The 22,385-nt window shown below is 33.6% G+C and overlaps 1 protein-coding gene across 1 annotated transcript in view; it reads left to right on the forward strand.

Moving 5' to 3' along the window:
• Nucleotides 1-4,098: 4,098 nt before the first annotated feature.
• Nucleotides 4,099-22,385, forward strand: part of LOC119837677 (muscle calcium channel subunit alpha-1-like) — a 59,919-nt gene continuing 41,632 nt past the window's right edge. Inside the window, exons 1-2 of the mRNA XM_038363407.1 lie at nt 4,099-4,373; nt 19,610-19,742. The gene's annotated coding sequence lies outside the window, so the exon portion shown is untranslated. The remainder of the gene's footprint in view (nt 4,374-19,609; nt 19,743-22,385) is intronic.

Genomic DNA, 22,385 nt, shown 5'->3' on the forward strand with positions numbered 1-22,385 from the left:
AACGCACTAATCTCAGGAACTATTAGATCGATTTCAAAATTATTCCGCGATCCCTGTTATATTTTTTTATATCTCCTTACATTGCAATTAAATTTTTAGTAATTAAATTAAAAAAAAATTGACCATAAACTGATACGCTATTAATCTACATTTTGTTATTTCCCTTACAATGCAATCATTTCATTGTTGTCATCATATCTAAACATTACCTTGTACCATGGTGAAAGTCAAACGGAGAGACAGACATACAGACAGACAAAGTCCTGGTATAGTACCCGTTTTACCCTTTCGGCGCGGAACCCTACAAAACAAAACCTAACAAAAATACATTTTAAACATAAAAACAGAAAACAGAAAAAGCTGCGTGGAAACGACAGCTGTTAAAAACGGGTTTAGGTTAAAAAATTGTTCGAGCAATTTAACAAAATAATATAATACATTGACGATTGTAATAAGAAGTGAGGAAAGGCCAGTAGGATTCACATTGCACGCCAGTTGGCACGGTTCGTGCTGTGGACAGATACGTTTTGGATTCTGACAGATTGACATCATCAAACTTTTTCTCGTACCCATCACTTCCCTGTACTACACTGCGAAGGCGTAGATTGATGAACTTTCTTTTTAACGTCGCATAAAATAACAAATTTATAAATTACTAGCGCTTTCTCGTGACTTCGCAAGCGTTAAATTCGGAATGGTTTATTAGATGTTATTATACATACAAAACTACCTCTTGAATCACTTCAAAATCCCTATCCGTTTTAAAGATTTAAACATGCATAGGGACATAGCGACAGACAGATAAAACAATATTGTTTTACACTTTGTTGTGATTTACGAAGTGGCAGAAGCAGGCTGTTTATTACATTAACAAGGTTTTTGTAAGGTTGTAAAAAGCGTTTACATATTCAAAAAGGATATACAAAATACGATAATGAGAAAGCCAGATGCACCAACTCTCCTAATAAGATTTGTTTGAAGGGCTGTCAAATGGACTAGTAGAAGTATCGCTAAAATAACGTCTTCCATCATCAGGATGTTTCTGTTAATAGGGTTGACGTAGCATGCAATAATGTTTCTTTAAATTAAAGATATATTAGATATACTAATCTTTATAAATAGGATCAATATTATCTTCTATTTGAATTATCGTTATCACTGTTTATTAAAAATTAAAGACAGTGAGCGTGGTGACGAGTAGACCGACTGCAGTATAGTGAAACGTTGGGATAGATAACCCTACTAATGTTATTAACGCGAAAGTTTGTAAGTACGGATAGATGGATGGATGGATGGATGAATGGATGTATGAATGGATGGATGTATGGATGAATTTGCTCTTTAGCGCGAAAATAGTCGAAATCGAATCTGTATTAAATTTGGTACAGAAACAGATTATAGTCTGAATTAGCACATAGGCTACTTTTTTACTCGGGTACCGCGTGGTGCGACGGGTTACAGCATGTGTTATAATAAATAGATCGTGTTTCATCAGTGGTTAAATATCCGTAATATCTAAATAGGTTTCAGTTTAGGTTTAGTTAATCTTAGCCAAGTACCTTTAGTCGGAATCGCACAACATACTTTCATTTACTTAATTTTCTCAATAGCTTATAATAACGATATTAATGACGATTTTCTTATACGTAAAAATTGCTTTCTGCATTTGCCTTCTGCCCCGTGTTTAAAATAAAATGCCATGGGAATGAGACGTTTTTCCACGATAAAAAGTACCATATCTCTCTATCCCAACAATCTCCGGACACATAAATCATACAACAAAATCGCACCATTGCGACGTGAAAGACCAACAAACAAACAAAGAAAAACGTGATTAATAAACATCAACACATCTTATATTATTGTCTATTTCTCAGACGCTATCAGCATCATACGTCGTATAAATCAGAAGTTGGATGCGGACAGTACACAGGCACTGGCAGAGTTATTCAATAGTGACATGACATTATCTGAGAAACTGTCTGCATAGTGTGTTCACGGGGCTATAGAAAATGTGTTTTTATATGTTGTTTATTGACTTCTATTGATAGATGTGGATAAAGTTGCAGATGTCAAATATGTACGTGCGAAATGTATGATAGGCGACAGGACTAGGTGACATCGGGCTCCGAACACATCCCAACCCCGTGCGATACCCAAAACTACTTTACATCCCCTCCAGTCATTCTAAATACCGTCAAAACTCCTTTCTGATCCGTTCAATTAGAAATTTCAACCTCGTAATGAAAGAGATGAATTTAGATCTTTTCTGTACCACAGAACATCAATTAAAAATATATATGGCTAATGCCTTTTTTAAACAATAAATCTGCGGGATGTAAATTCCAATACGAACGACGTTTTTTAATTACATTATAGTATATATATATATATGTGAAAACTTGTAATTGGCCTTATTCTCTTTTTACACTTATACTACGATTGTATTTATAGCTGTAAGTTTTCTTTTAATTAAATAAATAAATATGATATTCTATGTAATGAAAAGAGAAAGTTATCTAGTGTAATTTTAAACAATGTTAATAATAATATATTTCTGATGTGCGAATGGGCTGAATCATTGTTAAGTTTACATTCTCTTAATATAATACATACCATGTGTCACTTTCGCTTTCTTATGTAAGTAACATAAGTACTTCCCAATATAATTTAGCAAATTACTAATTTATTCATTTAAATAATCAGTCATCTTTTTAAATAATAATTTAAAATACAGCTTTTAATTAAATCGATTAAGGTGTACTATTTTTATTTTTGACATAAACTAATTTCTCATTTAGATTTACTAAAATCATTAAAAACGTCCAATGAACAGTCTGAACATTGACTTGTATCCAATTAAATGAACAAATATTCATTTCCACGTAATTTATTCCAACTAAGTAACAAATATTTATATCTATGTTCGCATCCTTTCATCAATTCTAAGAAGAACACCAATACAGTAATTTCTGTAAATTAAATAGCAAATGCTGCGTAATAAAGGACAACATTGGAAGTCAATACCCACTATGCGGCTGTAAAAGAAATAATTCTAAAACAAAGTATACAAATATGTTGAACTTAATATTATGTATGTATGTATAAGACAACACGGAATGAAATTTCATGATATTATTAACATAAGAATAAATAAGCTGTTTTCAAACAAAATCAGTATTTTTTTTAGTAAACTGAAATTGAATATTTCTGGGAGCAAAGTTAGTTAATAATAATAGTTAGTTAATAGAGAGCGTTCTCTAGTCTACAGTTTATAATATGAATTGTGAACAAGTGAAGACAAGCGTAAAACACTAGTTCAAATGTAATTTTCAAGTCCGTTAGTCTCAAGGTTAAACTTTCGTAGCGACTCTACAACCGTAGAGCAGGGCCTCTACGATATTCCGTAGCTCGGTTACGCTCTCGACTACCTCATATAAATGAATCTAAATTTACTACAAAGTGACTTAAGATGATGATTGATGAGATGATTCTGATGAGTTATAAAATTCTTGTTTACCAAATAATAAAAATTAACAAAGTTTTAGCAAATTGTAATTTTAATATTGTAGAGGTATGTTCCATACCTGACTTTCACTTAGTATTTATTAAATGATAAAATGTGATTTTTTAATTTTCATCAAGACTATTTATTATATCATTATTAGGACTTTAAGTTAGAGTGGAATAAATGCCACGTACGTAGTATTGTGATTGTTTTTTTTTATAAAATAGCTCAAAACAAACAAATTAAATAAATAAATATGACAATACTACTTACAAAACGGATAAATATGATATTATTTTACATATTTTCTTAAAATAAAATATGTTTAAATATATTAAATAAATCTTTATCTCATCATATTAACCGTTTGTATAGAACTTTGTTGAGAGGCAGAGCTTCTTGCCTAAACATTCGTAATAAACCCAACAACCGCCAATTCGCGCAAAGGTGAAGAACAAACATACGTGCATAGGTGCCCAATGCGTTGCTGTTTCGAAAATAATTTATTACGTCAAATCGAGGTCAAATCCCACGGCGTGAAGTTGCTGCGATGCGCGGCGCATCCCGCTCAATGCGGCTGAAGTTAGCCGCGAGTTACCACCGATGCGCGCGCCTTACGTACCGTTTGATCTCAAGCCATCGCCTTGTAACAAAATAAAAAAGAATCGAGGCGTGTTCAACATCCAAAAATCAAGTAATTAGTTGAATTATCATGGGGTACGCGTGCCCACCGTGAAAAATGCGCGGCGCAATCTACTTGGCTATTTATTCTAATGGACATAACAACGGATAGTCGTAATTTGTGTGTGTTGTGGTATAGATTGTGTGTGTGTGTTTCCTATTAATTATACCTTCCAACTACCTTGTAAGTATTAAAAATATTTTTTTTAATATATATATTTACTCTAAGATCTCTATAATGTGTGCGTAGACCGTAGTTTACTATCTGAATATCCGGAAAAAGCTATTTTGTTTCAGTGTAAAAAAATACTGGCATATAATCAAAATTAATTAGAAAAATATATTTCAAAACTCAAAAAAGTATATTTGAAGAGAAAACGACTTATTACCCTAAACTCTGCACAGAGTGTATAGTCTAAACTCTACAATATTTAACTTAAATTTCAAATTGCCTAACTTTACATTTATTTTTTATAACAATATTAAAGTGGAAGTATAAATAGCAGCTCTATGATAGGTAATAAATATCATTACGCGTGATTAATGACTTTGATTGGACGTCAGTAGTCGCCTAATTATTTTCTAATTGCACTTTGCTCTTAGCTGTGCATTTTTAATCTATATTTAAAAGCTTTCTTAAGTTTAGGCAGAATTTTGAATTTTTAAGTTTTGTAAAGTTGTGTGCAAAATGTCGCACTAATTTTGCAGTAATAGTTCACTTTTAGATGTAGAGACAGCTCACAGAGTTTCTATAACGACTCAAGTTAAATAGCTCTAGTTGTTTAAGAAATCTATAGTAATAATATGCTAAAAACTATATCTTATATATAGAGCTTGTGGCACATCACTTAACGTTAATAGTACCTGCTCTACTCTCATGCTTCAACATGTATGTATATAATTATTTTAACAATAAACAGATCCGCTTTCCGTCAGAACTAGACTACATTCTAATGAGATTATACGGAAGGCACCAACTTGAAAAAAAAATCAACAAAATCTGTTCACCCATTCAAAAGTTCCGAGGTAACACACAAAATATACCTCTTTTCTTTAAAGACGTTTGAAAACACACAAAACTTCATTTATTTAATTAAGTTATGGATTTATTTGTGTCTTTTTCATATTTTTCAATATCAGCTACTCCTTCAGACTGCAGTACAAACTGAAGAGAACATATAATAGTATTAACGCAGTTTCAAGTAGTTCATGCAGAGGTCCGTAATTGGGGCCTAAATTCGCCAATAAAGAGGCGACACCATCATCATTAGCCACGGACCCTTAAATTTCAAAGTAATCCGTGATCGAGCCTCGTAATGGTCTCTATACGAAATCTCCTTAATGCCGGATCACTTATCGGTATCTTAGATTATACTTAAGCTCTCTTTCAAAACAACCTGAAGTTTCGCGGATAAGGATTTCAATTTATCAGAATGTATACTTGAAACACTTACTAATGAACACGGGTAGGATGAAAGTGCGTGGTAGGTACCGTCCTAATAAGAAAGATTGTACAGGTTATGTTTTAGAATTATCAAATTTATTTATACACCAGCTTTCGCCCGCTGCGTGCCCGCGTAGTCAAGGAAAAATAACAGTCCGGGGTTTTTACCGAATAGATTCCATTACTGTGGAATTTCCGAAATAAAATCTATCCTTTATATTCTAAAGTTATCACAATACCGAATTTCATCCAAATCAACCAATCAGTTGTGTAGGTGTGAAGAATAGAGAGACAGTTTGTTATTTTGCATTTATAATATAAGTAGGGATTTCTTCTATTTCCAAGAACTATCTAATGAAAGATTTTTAAAAATTACTAGCTTTCCGCTCGCGGCTTTGCCCGCGTAGTCGCAGGAAAGATAGACCCGGGGTTTTCCTTGCATGCTCCCGTTCCCGCGGAATTTCCGGAACAAAAACGTCTCCTGGTTCTAAGCTATCTCTGCACAAATTTCCAGCCAAATCGGTTAATCCGTTCTTGAGTTATAAGTAGTGTAACTAATACCACTTTCTTTTATATATATATATAGATATGAATCGCGCCGCGTTCCTTATGTTAAAACCAGTGACATATATGCCTATAAATAAGTGGAATTAATTTTTTTCTTTTTGCAACATTCGAATAAAGTTAGATTACTAAAATGAAACGTAATAATATTCATTTATTTATTATTTTATTAGCAAATATACACTTGTAATTTACTAAGCAGTGGTAACTCAGTGGTTAGGTTAGGACTTCAGTGAACTAGCATGCAAGAAATAAATAGATTTTTCAATTTGTCTCCGCGTTATCCAGATCAAATCACCTGAAACCACAAGTCCACGTCCCGGCTGTGGGACACGGGCTACGGATTATGAACACCAGTTTCACTTACCAAAAATAAGTTAATATATGAATTCCTTATATTTAACTCCTCAATAACTACCCGCCCTGCAATGTCTATTTACATCGCTCGTAAATTTTTCCAAATTTTTATACAATATCATTCTTTTACAAAGTCGGTCAATAATACCAATCAGCTCATCACTCGACGGCACTCCAGTCTTTGCTCAAAAAGTGCAATAGAGTGCACGCAGTATCCGGGTCACGGGTTCACACGGGTGAGAAATCGGGACGGGCGCGCCGCGTTTATTGCGTTATACGGTAATGTGGTACAACGTGGTTGAAACAATAATTAATTATAGGCAATATTCAACTGCATTTATTTTGGAAGTACGTTGGAATCATCATTTCATACAAAACTACTCTATACTATAGCCAATCGCCCCTGCTACGCCCGGTTTTAAATGTAAACAGTTGTTATTATAATCCAGGCGGAAACAAAGTACACTACATTGAAATCAAATTAAGTGTCTTAAAGTAGAAATCGAATTTACTTATAAACAAACTTAATTTATTATCTAATGCTCTTGTTTTAATCAAAAAAAATAACTGATCACATCACCACTGCTACAAACAATAAAGGAAATATCGCAAGAAAACCGGCATGTCCAAGAATGATGAAGTAACCTGAAGACATATGATTGATTCTGTTCCGACACCCCATACTCCATAAGTCCCTGCATTGCAAATAATTATGGGCTGATGAAGAGAATGATGATGCTATTTGTTATAGAAAAATAAGAATTGAGAATGTTCGACGGACAAAAATATTTAATATATAAAAATAAGGTCATTGCTTAATACAGTTATATTTCATACATGGCATTTATCATTGAATAAATAAGGAAAAATTATTCAGTCCACAAAAGTTTGTAATGTAATAAATCAATTTGGTACCCATTAGATTCGTAACGAAACGGGGAACGTGCAAAGAATTTTGTATGACAATTATTTTACATAATATTATCGTCTTTGATTATAATTGGATACGATTCATTTAAATTTTTTAACGAATAGTATATGTTCATATATAATGACATGTTTATTAAGAAGAGATATTTATTTAAGTTTAAAAGTGATTCAGATAAGAGAAATTTACCTTAGTCTAACAAGTAAAGCATAGTCAGATACGCTACTTCTATACGTCTATACTACTTCAATAAAATATTTCTATAGGAAATATTGAATTAAAATTAAACAATAGACGTTAATTTAATAATTCATTATAAATTAACCTCTAATGACAGACCACCCAATCACACATCAGTCAAACACCAATTCAACGTCTTGCCGACACTTTACATTTAAAAACAACAAAATGTCAATGCAGAACTACATCTACGCTTACCAGCAAGCTTACAAGCGCTTCCCTATCACACAATAAAAAAAAAACAAATGCGTACAATTTTGTCGTTGTTAATTTAGAAATTAGCTATTGTTGTGGGCTTGAAAGAGCAAAGTACTTCACAAGTATCAAGGTCACAACTTTGGCGTAATTACGTGTAATTATTATAACTACAATGTTTACTATTTCAACACGTTGCGGGTCATGGCTCGGGGGACTCGCGACACGCCGCGTTTGCTACCTCTTTATGGATTGTATACTTCCGTGCGGTACATGAAATAAATGTTTGTAGTGAAAGTATTACCTTGAGTTTTAACAAATGTTTAATGTTCATATTCATTATACATAACTATAACTAACCTACTAATATTATAAATGCGAAAGTTTGTAAGGATGTGTGTGTGTTTGTTGCTCTTGCACGCAAAAACTACTGAACCGATTGCAACAAAATTTGGTACGTAGACAGCTGGACAACTGGAATAACACATAGGCAACTTTTTATCCCGATATTTCTACGGGATATGGACTTACGCGGGTGAATCCACGGGGCGCTACTAGTTATACATAATTCATGTCTGAAGATAGATTGAAATTTAAGGATTGATTCATTACGCCCAAAATATGAATTGGTGAGTAATGGATCCGAGATAAATTGTATATGTTGTAAACAATGGAAGGTCTTACCGATTAAATTTAAAGTATTTTTGTCGCAATTCGAAAAATGTAAAGTAAACTGAACAAAAAATATTATTCTATTTCAGAGTTATAACTGGTTATTTTTGATAAATCTATATTTAGAATATACAAACTTTTTAACGGATTTTAAACGCGATTTATTTATTATATTATTAAATCTATATTTATCTATAGATCTTTTTATACACTACAGTTATTTAATGATTAATATAAGCTGTAAAGAAACAAAAGAAGTAATCATATTTTTATTATACATTATATAGCGTAAGTTTTAAAGAGTATTACTAACTACCATAACGCATCAATACAACACTGCCTCTCAAGATATCAATGCCTATACAATCCCACTGAAAAACAGGCAATAATAATTATTGCATCTGCTTATTTATTGTGACCCTATTCTAGTTTTGTTCAGACAATCCTTTAACAATTTTATCAGCAAAGCTATAATTATGTAGCTACTAGCTGCGCCCCGCGGTTTCACCCGCGTAAATCCGTATCCCTTAGGAATATTGGGATGAAAAGTTGCCTATATGTTATTCCAGTTGTCCAGCTATCTACATACCAAAATTCATTGCAATCGGTTAAGTAGTTTTTGCGTGAAAGAGTAACAACCGCACACACATCCTTACAAACTTTCGCATTTATAATATTATAGTAGGAAGGATTGATGTAGACAACATGATATTAAAATGTACAATCAATAAATACACCATTTGTAGGGTAAATAATTGAGGTTGGTTTGCGTAAGCTCGCAGCGTGGGTGGAACGTATAGAAACCTATTACCTTGTTTTATAGATGCTTCAGTGATGACGGGTTATTGTTACAAGTTGTTGGGTCGGTAAGACAATTTCTGAAAGAGCTGCGGTGGATCAGTGGTTTGGATCTGAGTTAAATTAAATAGGGGGGTTCGAGACCGAACCAGCGTGCAAGACACAAATTGAATTTTCAATTTATCTATTCCTTATTTACATTACCACGGCTGGAAACTGTGAAGGAAAACATTGAGGAACCCGACATGTCGAAAAATCACTAAGCTGTGACATGTGACATCTGCCAACCCGCACTTGGCCAGCGTGGTCAATTATGACCTGAATCCAACTAGGAGGCCTGTGGCCAGTGGGAACAAATATGGGGTGAAGATGATGATGAAGAAGGCAATTTTTGAGATGTACAACGATTGAGATTAAACAGTTTTGTAAGCGAAATACTTCTTCTGCTTAGATGATGTAAAAATGATATAAAAAAATGGTTGCCTGTAAAGTCGGTTTTACGGGCGAAGATTTTACGTGACAACGTCTTTTTCTCGGTAGAATATTTATTGATATGAATATTATTAAATTGCACAATAGAAACAAGGAATTGAATGAAAATAAGAATTGCACAAATTTTAACTATAGAAAATATTATTTGTTTACTAAAAAGACAGAGACAGAGATACAAGCACGCGCCGATTCAATGCGCCTAATTCTCTAGTGCTGCGCGCGCGGCGGACCGATCATAGTTCGGTGACTCATCGTAACGTTACCGGGCGTTACACTTTTTCATAAGTGCCTCCGAGCCGCAACCTAATTTAAGACGTTGTCACGTCAAAAGCAAGAAATTTGGTCGATCGGAAATCGTTTAATCGATACATGAACGATGTAAATATTCTTTCAGGTAGGTTCGAGAAGTCCCGTAAACACAAGTGAAGTACTATTTCACATCTGTTTGGCTGACGATTTTCATAAAGGTCAAATAGGTTATTTAGGTCGAGATTCTTTTAGTTAGACTCCACTGAACACAGTACCCAATAACTTTTAGTTACATGCTCATGCTTACACCAAAATACCGTTCAAATATGAGTAAAACCACATAACATTATTGTGTGCGTATTAGGTAAGCAGTGGTGGCTCAGTGGTGAGAACCTCGGACTTCAAAATCGATAAGTCGGGGTTCGAGACCGGGCGAGCGTGCAGGAAATAAATTGATTTTTCAATTTATCTGCGCATGTGGATAACATCACCACTGCTTAAACGGTGAAGGAAAACATCGTGAGGAAACCGGCATGTCCAAGAATTAAAAGTTCGACGACATGTGACATCTGCCAACCCGCACTTGGCCAGCGTGGTGGATTATGGCCTGAACCCTCATAGGAGGCCTGTGTCCCAGCAGTGGGAATATATATGGGCTGCTGATGATGATGATGATGATTAGGTAAAACATTATTGTGCATTATAAACAAACATAATTTTTTCTTGTAAATTTTTCATTAATACGTAACTGCACTGTTACATCTATTGTAACATCTAAATCCAACTAATTTTTTAAGTATATTTCCCACATATTTTATTGACCTCTAAAAATAGACCATTTGCAGAAGTACTAAAGTCGATATTTCACAGACAAGTAAGTAGGTATTTCATTTTTAAATAAGCCTTTTTATTTCCTCATGTCTTAATGTTTTAATCGTTAAAAACTCCAGCATTGCTATACAGCTGATGCTTTCCTTTGTTTTCTATCGCGACTTCGTTAGTAGTAAAGCTTTTAAAACCCCTCTCATTTCCTGACAGGGAAACTGTTTCCTCCCTGGCTTGGTAAACACGTGTCATAGCATATTGTTATGCAGTTATTGGAAACCTATGTAACGCAGGAATAATAGTCTATTTTATAATGAAAGTATTTTTAGGATCGGTCCGATAGTTATTAAGGTTATTTGGTTCAAACTAACAAAAAATCTACTCTTATATCCTCCACTTTTTTGGCGTACACATGTAGCACTAGCTGCGCCCCGCGGTTTCACCCGCGTAAGCCTGCATCATGTAGGAATATCGGGATAAAAATTGCCTATGTGTTATTCCAGTTGTCCAGCTATTTACGTATCAAATTTCATTGCAATCGGTTCAGCAGTCTATGCGTGAAAGAGTAACAGGCATGCATACGTACATACATTCATCCATACTTACAAACGCGTTTATAATATTAGTAGGATAGGATAGGATATATCACTCAATGAAGATGCACTTTCGAATGGTGTACGAATTTTTGTGTGAAAACATCACAATATCATGTATAAAAATAAATTTATGTATATAAAAACACAAATGTTAAATCTTAATAATAGTATAATATAATAAGATAACGTAGTGATAATTATTAAATAGTCCGATGAAAGTAACCAAGATATAACAAAAATGACGAGATTTACTCGCTCCAATATATTAGATTTTAAAACTCTTCTACCATCTTGAATCCGAGCCAAACTAATACATTTTATACCTTAAAACAACAGAGAATGAATCACTCGTTGTCACTGGTGATTCATTAATTGATTCGTCACAAAAATAATTGTTCACTCAATAGGTTTTCGACTAAAATAAATGTATCGCGATTAATCAGGCGTAAGCTATTTTTAATTGTCTTGCACCATTGATAAAAATAACCTAAAACGGGGACGAAACTCGATATAATAACCCATTCGCAGATGCACTTCTTTATTTTGTAGTTGGCAAAGGTGCTGGTCGCCTGATGGTAAGAGGCCAGTACCTATAACCATTCGCAGAGGGTATATGCCTGTTAAACGGATTGTTAACATTTTTTTGATGAGGAATAAGGTGAGAACTATACTATATTATAGATAGACATTTTCATAAAATTAAAAGTAAAAATGCATTAACTGTGATTAAATCGAAACAATAAATTCTCAATAACAAACGCACTAAGATGACGGAATGGCATCATATTAGCGCGACAATTGCTTGTAAATTACATCAACCCTGAATTGATCGCTCCAGGGACGCCCACGGTATATTATTATAAGTAACACTATTACTAGTACCGTGACCCTTGTCTCATATGGGTTTCAAATATCGACCTTTTTTGTGTCATAGCGGGCAACTGAGCCGCCCGTGAACATTCGCACATGTAGTGCCTCTGCGCTTGCGCTGCCCCCTTTTAAGGGGTAAAGGATAAGGAAAGGATTGACGACTGAAAAGAAGGAATGGAAGGAAGGGAAGGGTCAGGGAAAAGAAAGGGGCCTCCGGCTCCCCCACTCACCGAACTTATAATACAATAGCATGCTATTATTTCACGCCGATTTTATCGATTTTCTTTTTCTTTTCATAAAGTATCCCATAATTCAAGTCAGCTCATACCCTGTCTGTATACCGAGTTTCATCAAAATCCGTTCAGTAGTTTCAGAGTGATTGACGGACAAACATCTAAACGAACAAACTTTCACATTTATAATATTGTGATAACTTTTATAAAATAATGTAAAACCTCATCTGCTGACATTTTTGCCAATTCTCAGGTCATAACTAATAACGCACAGATTTGTTATGTAAATGAAAGAGATGAAGGAGTAGCAAAGAGAACCTGGCACACAGAGAAAATAACAGCTTTCTTAGAACATGTCCAATATTGCATAAAGTCTAATAAGTTGAAAGAATACAATGATTTACGTATATATTTCGACATGTTCTATTTGTGTGAAAAAAGCTCTTTTAAGCGAGTTTTTCAAGAGCTTAAACGTTATTTGTTGCGAGCATTATATTCGAAGCTTCCTCTGTAATACATTTTCTCTTGGTTTTAATATACGTATCTGTGAGCTTTCGTACATTACAAGGAAAATAATAACTGGAGCACATAGGCGTATTTCGCAGTGGTGCAATTGAACAAGCATTTAGGTCGTAGGTCATTGAGCCCGCTCATACCTAGGGGTGCCAACGTTATGCGACTATTTCAAAGATCACAATCAATGAAATAAATGAATATCCTCCGTCTCTTACAATCACCATCAGCCGATATTCATTTTCGAATGGCAAGGGATTGGTATGGGTTTAAGGCCATAATCCATTACATGTGGGTCGGCAAAAGTCGTCGAGCACTGGCACTTACTAATCACGGTTTCTGGGATTTCACGCTATTATTCTAATGTTAAGAATACCTAACCTAAAGACTCCCTGTCGATTATACACATTATGGGTACAGAAAAAATATTTAAGTATTGTTTGTTTTCATATACGTTTTAATCTAGACAAGCTTTGGTTCATAAAAAGATATCTATTTTAATAATGGAAATGAAAATGATAACAGTTGGGAAATGTTTATCGTTAAAACAATATCAGATATAATAGGAAAATATCGCGTAAGTGGCAACCCTACTTGCGCCCTCTGTAACGTGCGTACCCTGTGATGTCATCAATTTGAAGGTCGAACACCTTTCAGAGGATTTGTGAACATTTTTAATTATTGCACAACATGAAAAATTTTATAAAAGCAAGCATGCAGACATTTTTAACTCGTGTTTAACCAAATTGCAGTAGAAACACATCTTAGTGTTTACGTATAGGTCACAATAAAGCCTATATTAACGTCACAAAACCTAAAGCAAGCAAGCAGGTTGACGTAAGAGATCTCGACTGAAGTGGCGGGCAATCACCCAGCCTCTGAGACGCCTGGCCCGCACATTTCAGTGAAACAGCTAAAACCCGAGATTTTTACATACATTGATCTGTAGGGCGTTGAATGAAAGAAGAAATGGCATTTATTTAACGGATATACAACATTGAAATTACAAAACGAAGAATAGCGATAGAAAATAATAATATAAGAAAGGAAATAAATATGTACATTACAGATTTTAAAGTAGTCAAGTACCTATGTTTAGGCCTTCTGTCTTTCTAGTGTTTTCTACCTGCATCAAAAACGACTGCGAGGTATAATAGATTTTTGTCATCCATGGATGATGCATGGTCGCGGACAATCCAACAAGCACCCGTAGCCCTTTCACTTATGGGACTCGACGGAACACAGTGGGGATTTAGACGGTAGGAATCCGACATAACCCACGAACCCCACGAATCGGTTTAGTAGTTTTTGCGTGAAAGAGCAACAAACACACACACATATCCTCACAGACTATCGCATTTATAATACTAGCTGCGCCCCGCGGTTTCACCCGCGTTAGTCCGTATCCCGTAGGAATATCGAGATAAAAAGTTGCCTATATGTTATTCCAGTTTTCCAGCTATCTACATACCAAATTTCATTGCAATCAGTTCAGTAGTTTTTGTGTGAAAGAGCAACAAAACGCACACACATCCTTACAAACTTTCGCATTTATAATATTAGTAGGAAGAGGGATAGTAGGAAGGATGATCTAGTATTATGTCAAATGTCATCAACCTTATAACAATTAATTAAGACCGCGAGTAACGATCCATTTTGGAATGGTTCGGAAAATGGCGTCTCGGATCTCAACGTTATATCATATTATTTGACCTTAATCTTGTTTTAAACTCAGGGTTAAAACTTCGTTAAGGCGAGACGATTTTGCATTATTAACCTGATCTAATTTAAATTAATTGTAACGCAAATAATGAAAGTTAACATAAACTCTAAGACTTATAAAATCTAAAGTTGTTTTTTCTAAAGCAAATTTATGAGAAACATTTCTTTGTTATCTGAATGTACCAATGAATGAAATAGATTATTTATTAGACATAACATATTACAGCTTAGCAATTTACACATTTTATATTTATTCTTTTTTAATTCCATTATCTCAGATGTAAGTGTTACACAATATACGTATATGTTTATTTAACTAAATAGCTCATTCCATTGTGTACTACTTCAAGTCTTTATATGTACATCTAAATTCCTAAAGATATTACAAATGCATGAGTAACTCTCTGTCTATTCTCCACTCCTAAACCACTAAACGAATTTGGATGAAATTTGGCACAATTATAGTTCGCGACCTGGAAAATGATATAAGTTAGTTTCTATCCCGAAAACCACACGGGAACGGGAGCTATGTGGAGAAAACCTCGAGAACATCCATCTTCTTATTCTATCTTTTCCTTTTATAAAAAGCAATTTAAATATTGAATGCCTGTCTTTTTCAAATTTAATCAATGTAGGGTTTCTTAGTTATTCTATGTGGTACCTGATAAATGGTACATTCATTCAATTTAGGTTATACCTATTACAACGAAATAACAATGGATTTGTAAACGAGCAACCTTACTTTACTACATGGAACCTTACCCTTTTCTCTTTCAAATGGGAAAACGCAGAGAATTTCATCAGGAAAGGAAAGGAAAGGGTAATCTAATTAAACGTGTTACACAGTGAACGATATCTATCTATCTTATCATTTGAGTTGATTGATGATTCTAACTAGTACAGTTACTGAGAAATAATAAAATTAGTTTGTTTCCAAGTTTTGAAATAGACATGCTGCCTACTAGGCAAGATTGTTCTAACATCACAACCAAATCCATTGCTGCAATAGTCAGGCTTTAGTTTTGGGGGGAGGGAGGGGCGTCAATTAAACACGTGTGTCAAATTTTCATCAAAATTGGTTCAGTAATTTTTGATATACGTAGAGAGCTCAATATATAACATCAATAAAGAACACAGTGTCTGGAAGTTTCATCAAAATTGGTTCTGTAATTTTCGATATACGTAGAGAGCTCAATATATAACATTAATAGGGAACACAGTGTCAGTAAGTTTCATCAAAATTGGTCCTGTAATTTTTGATATACGTAGAGAGCTTAATATATAACATTAATAAGGAACACAGCGTCTGTAAGTTTCATCAAAATTGGTTCTGTAATTTTCGATATACGTAGAGAGCTCAATATATAACATTAATAAGGAACACAGTGTCTGGAAGTTTCATCAAAATTGGTCCTATAATTTTTGATAAACGTGGAGAGCTCAATATATAACAATAATAAGAAACACAGTGTCTGGAAGTTTCATCAAAATTGGTTCTGTAATTTTTGATATACGTAGAGAGCTCAATATATTAATAAGGAACACAGCGTCGCAAAAGCTTCCTCATCACGCGCTTTCAAACAACAGAATCGAAGAAGACACATTAATTTTGTAAATCATCTCATTACAACTTTAAAGACGTAAAGTCCCTTATAAGCAAACATGAGTTAAACAAAACAACAAAACACGTAAGAGGCGCTTTTGTATCGTCATATTACATAGCAATGAAGTACCACCGACTCGGAAGGTCAAATGCTATTTCACTCACTTATTAATCACTCGCTGCTCTTCCCGGCTCCACCCGGCTCCATTCCATAACAACAAGATAAAATATAGCCTGTAACACTTACAGATATCGTCGTTATCTATTGGTAAAAGTATTTTTAAAATCGGTTCAGTAGATCCAAAGATTACCCCTACGACGTCACAAACTCACAAACTCGCCAACTTTACCTCTTAATAATACTAGTTTATACATATAGTTTTCAACACACCTGATTCTCAGTCTCACCATCTGTGCGGAAGTTGGATGAATATTAAATCGTAACACATGAGTTATTATAACTTGTGTCAGTTAAAAGCATTTGTAAACTAATGAAGATGCCAGTGGAGCAATAAGTAGGACATAATTGTACGATGTGAAATTTGGAACAAGTATTTTCAAACATATCTCAAAACTAGTTGCACCCCGTGGTTTCACACGCGTAAGTCTATATCCCGTAGAAATATCGGGATAAAAAGTTGCCTATGTGTTATTCCAGTTGTCCAGCTGTGTACGTACCAAATTTCATTGCAATCGGTTCAGTAGTTTTTACTTGAAAGAGCAACAAACACACACACATCCTTACAAACTTGTATTATTAGAAGATTGCCTTCTTGGAACTGTGTAGTTGAAAGTTATTACAGAAATGTTCTGGAAAGAGGTAGATGCTTAGTAGACAAGAACAACCAAGTCACAATCTGGTATTATGTACAGTTTATCGAACTTGCTATCTATCTGGCGTATACTCCAATGTGGGAGATGAGATTTCATTCGGTTTAAAGAATTCATTAGCGAATTTATATGTAAATATTGGAAATGGAAATTTCGATCTATTTTATCTTGAGATATTCCATTTAATTTACATACATTATTTGTTTTGTGATGAATCGGTATGTACCACCACTGTTCTAAGCTTTGACTGGGTGAACGGATTTTGAGGATTCTTTTTTCTTTTGGAAGCTAGTACCTTCTGTGTGGTCCCATTCAAATTTGGTCCAGTTCCGACGATTAGAATGCGATTTATTTATTTATTTATAATACTTTATTGTACAAAACTGAAAATAAATCTTATACAAAATAATTGCAATGATATTTCGTACAAAAGGCGGCCTTATTACTAGACAGCAATATCTGCCAGGCAACCTGGTAGCAAATTAAAAAAGGGTTTTAAGGGTTAGTGCAAAAAAAGTAAAGATATATAAGAATATAACAAAAAAAAATATTTGGTTTCTTGTTAAAAATAATTATATAAACAATGGTTTATTAATCACACCTAAAAGTGGAACAAAACTGTTATTTTTATCTGTTATTACCCTGTCACTGAAAAACAAAAAAAAGGTTACAGAAATATTTTCTGTGACTTATACTGATGTGGGGACCAATTTGACATCATTAATTATTTTTTATGCATTTTACACAACTGTTTGATGATCTCCTCACTGTATTTCCGTTTTGTTCCTATTATTTGTTTTACCGCCAAATAAAGGTATATCTATGTCTAATATTATGTCTAAAACAAATTTCAACCCATAAAACCGATGCATAAAACATAAAATTACGTTCAATACACATTATCATGCAATACGACCTAGATGCGTTCTTAAAATAGCATCAGCTGTTGCTTTGATGCAATCTATTAATACACTGGCTTGTTGCGCTTTGCGTTTTATATAAGTGTTAATTGTGTAATGTAAAACAATATGTAGGGTAATTAAATATGTAGTTGAAAGATTTGTGTGTAAGGATAAACATTTGAATAGTTTAAAGATATATTAAGCGATCATTTATTTGAATTGTACCACCGACTTGACTACGTACGGGGTAGTTTTAAAATTGTCTTTTTAATATATGTAAAAGTTAAATTAAGTAATAAAAGTAAAAGTGCTTAATTGAGTAACGAAAATTCAAAAGTTCTGATTATACCAAAACACCGACATCCTACAAATTTTATAAATGCGAAAGTTTGTAAGGATGTGTGTGTTTGTTGGTCTTTCACGCAAAAACTACAGAACCGATTACAATGAAATTTGGTACGTAAATAGCTGAACAACTGGAATAACATATAGGCACTTTTTATCCCGATATTCCTACGGGATATGGACATACGCGTGTAAAACCGCGGGGCGCAGCTAGTACTTTATAATATTAATAAAAAAAAGTTTTATTTGAGGCGATTTACTACGAATTATAAAAACAATTTTTATAGAATCAGTATATTCTATACATAGAAAATAATATGCCTTCTATTTTGAATACTTGCTATTTATACGGGAAATATAGAGCTAAATAAACTGAAGGTAGGAACAGAGAGACCAGAACAGAACGGAATACACATATACATACATTAATATCCGTTTTAAATGTTTAATTTCAAAGAGATTGTCGTATCTCGTAACACATAGCTTCTAGTCCGTTTTGCTTATGTTATTTTTATCTAATGCATAGATATATGATGGCCCTTTTAACATTCAAACTATCTATAAAATTATATCTTATAGAGCCAAGATCAGAATCGAATTCAGTGGAGCGTGTGCAAGCCCACGCTTGGCTGGTCCCTCAGCTTATATTCCACTGCACTCTGTAAAAGAAATAATTGATTCAATGATTGATATAACGATTAATCAAATGATAAAGATAATTTCTATGAAGTGCTGCTTCATAAAAATTATCTTGTACCGTTTACGAAGACATAAGAACTGAATGATTTTGAGGGTTGTAAAACGAATTCTACACAATTTAAACTCAAACTCAAACATTTATTTTTTCAATAAGACTACTTATAGAAGCACTTTTGAATCGTCAATTTACACAGTTCTAATATTTAAACAGCAATACAGAAATCATTTTTGCTTTGCGACCAGAGATAGTTAGCTAGCAAATTTGTTTGCGTAAGCTCTGGGTAAAATGTCAAAATTGCCCATTGACCTTTGAAATTAAAACGCATATCTGTATTGTTTCAGGGGACCAACCGTCGCAGCACTATCGATTAGCCCTAATCCAAGATTTGTTTGTACATTTTATACGTTTCGAGCGAAAAGTGTTTCGTATGGAAGTTAATATTGGGACGAGTCTGCTGAGAAGAGGAAATAATAGGTGAGGTTACTTTCTTCTTCTTTATCTATGGTTTTAATAGATAACATTTGTAATCTATATTACTAGCTAATCGGAAAATATAGTTTGAAGAGTAGTAAGCAAATAGGTCACCTTCTAAAAAGTACTTGAAAATATAAATGAGATCGATAAAGTTAATGGATGAAATAATGCCTTGTGCTTCTTGATTTATGTATTGTATACAATGATACAAATATTTTATTACCTTTATAAAAATATCATTTATATATTTAATAATATTATGTATTATTTCATTTATATAGTGAAGTGGCACATAACATATTTAAAATATCTACTTCCATAATCTTTTTAAAGTTTATACGGCGACCGCGAAATAAAAGCATCAATTAACAATAACGACACGATTTTATATCGCATCCGATCGTTATCGCTACGTGTAAGTGGTAGTAAATGGTGGCGCCGTGTCGATGACTAAATTTATTGCACAGATGCAAATGATTATTTTATTGGATTATAAACTTGGGTAAATAAATTGAAATCGCTTAGATTTATTACGCATACCCGTGTCCAGTATGTTTTATCATCTACATTTATTGAATACTACCATTATTTTAAAGCCGCGGCTTTGCCTGTGATGGGGATTCAAAGAAAAATAGACAGTTTTATTTATAGACACGGCTTTCCCCGAATATCATCCCCGTGTCTGTGGGACTACTCGACTACTACATTAACTGTCCTATGTACTTTCTCAGGTCTCAATGTTGAATTCAGTGGTTAAGGTGAGAAGAAAAGACAGACTGACCGACAATCAGAGATACTTTCTTCATAAAATTAGTAGTGATAAAAATAATGTACTTACGTAAATAATTCAGCGAATACAAAAACATATCTTCTCAATCATAGACAGCTCTGATTGACACATAAATTTTCCATCCATTACAGTGAAATATGACGTAAATTATAAAATTCATGAAAATTATTCGCTAACAGATCCACGTTTCCGGCATTGAATATTTATTTGTGAAGAAAGACCGATGTCATTGACCTCGATACCATCGCTTCGCATTCCGCCATATTTCATTTGCGAGGGAAAATAATTATCTAAATCGTGAAATGGCGGCTTCTTGGAGCTTCTTTAAAATTTTCTTTACGAGATGCCTACGATTGTTTATATTTTAATTTAAATTCATCTTACTCATCGTTCGCTGATTATTTATATCAACAAAATAAATGATGATAATAAGCTATAGGTTTTCTTGACTTAGCTCCTTCAATTTTCAAGGTTAGGAAGATAGTTCACAGAATACTTCCGCTATACAATTTAAACTAACATAATATTTCTTTCTACTACCACTGGCAGATATCTGGTGTTATAAGGGCTTACGAATATTCTATTTATATTTCAGCAAGATACTGTGTTCTCTCTTATTATAAATAACAAATACAATACAAAAAAACATCAGATAAAATTATATTAATAAACACTACATGCTATCAAGTATTAAGCCAATTGGTTTATCTACAATCAACGCTATCAAAATGGGTCAGTTAATTTATGAAATCCCATAAACGTATTATATAAACATGCGACGTCACGTTACGATCCCGTCTAGACGGGGTCATTACGACGTCGTGTCGTATCTTATAAATATTTATATTTTATTGCACTTGACTTTTTTCCATGTTATTATTTGCAGCTACTTTTCCATACGACGGGATATTTAATTTGAATACGTATTTATCATAGCTAATTATGTCATATTATAAAGAATTTTATTATCTCTTTTCTATCTAATTCAGGAAATCGTAAAGGTAACCTAGCGTCAGCGATGATATTAAAACGATATAATTTAACTCTCATATTAATTCCAGAATTTTTTGACATGTACTTACATACCATAAACATTTAAATATTTATGATTTGATTTTTTACTAAAGAATCAAATTTAGAGGAAGTATCCGAATAAAAAAAAAAGTTTGATCATGATAGTCATCAGCTTCCATCTCTTCCCACTTTAGTAGACTTTTCTCGTCTGTGCGTCTGTTTTCTTCCTATATGAATTTTTAAAACAAGACAACCAAAAACTAAACTCAAACATTTAATCATTCAATTGGATTTCTTGAGTAGCGCCTGAGAATCATGATTTAACATAGCAGTTAGGTACCACCAGAATGCAGTTTCCACGGAACTCCAGAAAAGGAAGTCTGTACCGTAAAATGTAACCATAATGCTAGTATTACCATGTTTATATGGGTAAACTAACCCTAAACAACATGTAATGCCAAAGGATAAGGCACACACCATTAGCTGTTTACGAGAAACCAAGTAACGCGAGTGGATAGTCGTGTTTTATATCATTATTGTTTAATTTACACGTTCTTTGTACTTCAATTGATGTTTAATGAATCCATTCGCTTGTTATCTTGTGTCTTTCAGCCTCCGCTTTGAAAACGTTTTTTTATATGTGTATATTTTTGTGTATATCAATTTTAACCGACGTTCAAAAACGACACAGTTTCTCAATTTGTCTGTTTATTTCTGGTTTGTATTATTGCTAGATCACTCCGCTGGATTTAGTGTTTATTTGATGTAAATGTTTTTGTGTTTGATAGGAAAATGTTGTAATTTGGTACCATTTTACAATCTGGATACTTTTCTCGCTA

The sequence above is a fragment of the Zerene cesonia genome, chromosome 28, assembly GCF_012273895.1.
Source record: "Zerene cesonia ecotype Mississippi chromosome 28, Zerene_cesonia_1.1, whole genome shotgun sequence".
Lineage (NCBI taxonomy): Eukaryota > Metazoa > Arthropoda > Insecta > Lepidoptera > Pieridae > Zerene > Zerene cesonia.